Source organism: Micropterus dolomieu, unplaced genomic scaffold (assembly GCF_021292245.1).
Source record: "Micropterus dolomieu isolate WLL.071019.BEF.003 ecotype Adirondacks unplaced genomic scaffold, ASM2129224v1 contig_14676, whole genome shotgun sequence".
In the NCBI taxonomy this organism is placed as follows: domain Eukaryota; kingdom Metazoa; phylum Chordata; class Actinopteri; order Centrarchiformes; family Centrarchidae; genus Micropterus; species Micropterus dolomieu.
In genome coordinates this window covers 5,743-10,312 of record NW_025743662.1, presented here as the reverse complement: position 1 = coordinate 10,312, position 4,570 = coordinate 5,743, and the positions used below count along the sequence as shown (strand labels likewise).

The 4,570-nt window shown below is 40.3% G+C and overlaps 1 pseudogene; it reads left to right on the top strand.

Annotated features, from left to right (window-relative positions):
* The window catches only part of LOC123966971, a 17,057-nt pseudogene extending 13,257 nt beyond the window's left edge, over positions 1-3,800 (top strand).
* The last annotated feature ends 770 nt before the right edge of the window (positions 3,801-4,570 follow it).

Below are 4,570 nucleotides of genomic sequence, written 5' to 3'. Positions count from 1 at the left end.
ACCCCTTCAGTTCATTGAGGGAATGATTTATAATATAATGAGGAAAAAGATTTGTAATATTTGGGAATGATATCTCTCTGTTGCCACATCTGTCAGGTCCAATACAAACTAGATCAGATGTGGCCTTCAAAATGGCCCACGTAGGAGCGGCGTCTATTGTGCAAAGGCTTGGTCCTTGCCGCAGCAGCACAGGTTAATAAAATCCAACTCGCTGCCCTTTCCTGCATGTCGTCCGCTGTCTCTGTCCCACATTTCCTGTCACTCTTGAGCTATCCTTCACAGATAAAGGCTAGAAATCCTTCAAAATAATGGCCCAAGTGTCTCCTTGACTACATTTCTGCTTTACATGTATTAGCACTGTTTTGTTTCTCTTTTGATTACCTCAGATCCACCACAAGCGATCTGGTTGTGTCTCTGGGTCGTCAGACTCAACAGGGAACAAACCCCAACCAAGTGTCTCGTACAGTATCACAGATCATCAGTCATCCCAACTATAACTCTAAAACTCTTGTCAACGACATCTGCCTCCTGAAGCTCTCCTCACCGGTGACTTTCACTTCCTACATCCTGCCCGTCTGCCTGGCAGCCCCAGGCAGCACCTTCTACAAGGACACTGTAGCCTGGGTCACCGGCTGGGGCAATATTGGATTTGGAGGTGGGTCAGAAAGGATCTGTATCATTTATTTTCAGAGATAGCCTAGTGTGACTACAATGGTGTCAACAACAGAGTCCTTCAAAGCATAAATGTAGTTGCTCCTTTACCCAGGGGAGCAACAAAACCTGTAATTCTGTCTGTGACATTAGCTAACACACATTTTTGTGAACTAGTTTGAATTACACTGTCATTTTCCAGCAAAAGTGGAGTAGGGCCAACATGGGGGAGAGCTCTCCATGTATCTTCCTACTCAGACCTATGAGGAGAAGAAGCTGCCATCAACCTGAATTCTGAGGCATGAAGGAGCCACAGAGAGCAGATAGATTGCTGACTCTCTTAGCCGACGTCAAAGCCAAAAGCAAGACAGTTTTGGCTAAAATATATTTTTTAAAGGAGAGAATAGAATTGTGAATGATTTTTATTGTCACTATACTTATATTATGACATTTAGGTTGGCTTCTCTCGATGTACATAAACAGATAATACATAGTAATAGTAAGGTGAAGCAAACTAATAAAAGTAAATAACTAATTAATTATCTTAATTAAATCAGCAGTGCCCTAAAAACAGTAGTAATAGCTTACAATCAAAAAAACAACAACAACTACATAGCAGTATTAGCTATGGAAACCCTAGGCGACCATCTATGGAAAATCTTTATTTACTCTGTTTTCCCATGATAACTGGATAATTTTCTCGAGATAACGATACGATAGTCTAACACAAGGCTCGTTTTTTTTTAGGAAAATGTCAGACTTATTTTGACTGTGCCCGGTTAGCTCAGTTGGTAGAGTACACGTCTCTCAATCTAAGGATTGTATGTTTAATCCCCGCTTTGGGTAGATATATTTATTTTTTATCCTCTTCAACAAATTAATTCTAAGACTGTTTCACATGCTCACAATAAAGCATGTGCTGGAGAGTGTGTGTTCCCGCAATTGGTCCACATCATGGAGCTGTTGAGCAGTATTGTTATAACACAATACACATCTAAAGGAAATAACCTCTTGGTAAAGGCGACACGCTTCTGTCATATTTGACATATTGTCATCTTTCTAACTGTAAATAAAAGATAAAGTTGCACATTAGCTGATGTTTACATGTAATGCAACTGTCTAAAATTCACTTTTCTGATAACACTGGCAGACAAATATAGGTGCACTTTATGTTGGTGAGGTAAAACAAATCAAAGAAAATGTTGCAATCACCTTTAGTCAACATATGGTCAAAATAGAAATGGATTAGAAAGGAAGACATTTCATAAAACCACACTGAAGTGGGCTCAACTTTTTATTCTCATTTCAAGCTTGCTCATACAGTGTGCTTCTTCTCGCACTGTGCCATTAAGCCCACCTGGGAAAAATTCAAATGTACACTGGGGTTAATACAGTAGTATTTTAAAAAGTCTTGAATTTCATATTCTAAAAATAAGTTTAAAATTTTGTTTACCAAGGTCTTACAGTGGCGCTGAGGTTAGCACAACAAGCGGATCGGTGTGCGAGTCAGTCACACTGTGGCGAGCGCTAATGAAACAGCAGAGCTGGAAGACCTGCAGGTTACTTGTCAGTAAATGTTAAAACAGCAACAAGGAAACATCAAACATGCTAACGCAACACGGCATAAACAAACCGGAGCCCAACTCCTTATCCTCGCTGCTTTCACGTCAATACTATAGAATACTATATTTCAAGCAGCCTTGATGCAAAAGGCATATTATATTACATTATATTACCTTATGTAGCCATGGTGTAACTAATTGTAACAACTCATACTGCACAATTTATTTTGTATCTTTGGTTTCACACCATAAGAGTTGTTAGTGCTACAAATATTGTATTCATTTCATAGGTGTCAGTTACTCTGGGGACGCTGGGGTCATGTGTTTTTAAAAGCATTTGTTAAACATGTTTGAGAAAGGTTTTGTTTGAATTGTCACCTAAATTTTATTTCACTTTATATAAATAAAGACCATTCTACCATAAATTGGTGCAGAAAATATCTCCGGGATGCAGGAAATTAAGTGTTTAATGCTCAACCCTTTAAATATTTCAATGTTGAATATTTCATCAAAATAGTGTTAAAATATCTTTTTGTCTAGTTCTCATGAACTCAATATTGTGAATCGTGCATCAAAGTACAAACACACCCCAAAAAGCTATAGTGTATTAAATATAAATGTGAGTATTGTATATATATAAATGTTTTATTAAATTCAGGTAAATTCGTAAATAACAATTTTCTCAGGCTTAAAATTTATACAATTTTCCATTATAGGGCAATGAAGTTGTCATTAAATTTATCCTAGGTAGTATTAAAAAGGTCTTAAATCTCTTAAATTTTACTTTGAGTATCCTGGTACCGTGTAATAGGTACTTACCCTGCAACAGCGCGTCATGGAATTCTTATTTTAATGAAGGAGAGCCCCGCGACCCTGTACGCAGGATAAGCGGTTGTCAATGGATGAGGCACGATGAGGCCAATCACAATAGAGGGCGTGGAAAAAGCTCTTTCCACTGGACATGCACAGCTCTGTGCATGTGCCGAGGGATAAACGCACCAGTTATAGATCTAGAGGGCGAAGCCTATAGAAAATAGAACTGTCCATTTTGTGTGAAATTATTTGAAACCACATTTCACCACTTGTGTTGTTCACTAAACTAAATTTGTTTCTTTGTGTCTTTTTAGTGGACCTTCCATCCCCAGGAAACCTAATGGAGGTGAAGGTGCCGATTGTGGGGAACAGACAGTGTAACTGTAACTATGGAGTGGGCTTGATCACAAGCAACATGATCTGCGCTGGTGTAGGAGGGAAGAGCTCCTGTCAGGTGATCACTTTTACATCTGTGTTTGTGTCAGATTTGAGCTTCTGCAAGGATTCTTCGCTTAAATATGTCTTTCCTTAAAGGGGGATTCAGGAGGTCCGCTGGTGAGCAAGCAGGGCGGTCGCTGGATCCAGGAGGGAATCGTGAGTTTTGCAGTACGCTGTGCCGAGCCTAATTTCCCAACAGCCTACACCAGAGTGTCCCAGTATAAGTCCTGGATCAACAGCCTGATCACCAGCAACCAGCCAGGCTACTACACCTACACGTCCACTGGGAAGGATGGCGACCTCAGCGTCACCTGTCCTGGCCTGCCACCAGCCTAACGTAAGTGCCTGCCATGTCCAGACTTCAATTTTAACCCTATCTACATTTCTCCATTATTTTGGATCCGGATAGTGTTAGGATTGTTTAAAAACTAGCACTAGTTTGGTTGTTGAGCTTAACATTTGCTAATACTTTCAAGGGATGGAAGTCTTTCCAGTAACACCCTGCAATGCAGATTAAGCACATTAACACACTAACTAGGTGAAAGTCTAACTTACATCACTGACTAAGAGCAGACCGTTTTTCTTTTGTTGTGTTTTTATCAAACAAGACAATTTTGGAAAGTAGATTGTTGTTTGCAACATAAGGGTCTCATACCTGCAGAAGAAGATTTCCATGGTTCTTTTACTGAAAGAAGGAACTCCTGAAGTTCTGATCTCTCGACCCACAAAGTGGAGTCTCCTTCCTCTGCCGACTGCAGAATCATCTGTGCCGGTGTAACTGCATGTAAGCGCGGTGCCCTGCTCTGTGCCCTGGCTGCTGTCAGAGTCCGGAGCGAGAGGGGCTTCGCCAGATCACCTGAGGCAGACAGACGCATGAAGAACCTTGTGTCTGGGCAGAGATTAAGTTTATACCTGTAACCTGATCTTCATTAATGAGTGTTATTGTGTCTTACCGTTAACACAGCCCAGAAACCGCTGCTTATCAAGATGGCTGCAGTTTCACAGCTCTTGACTGGTGAACAATCTGTTAGTGGTTTTGAAAACGATGTACTCATAGTTTGCTCATGGATATTGACGTTACTTCTGCACTTACAGTAGATAATAAT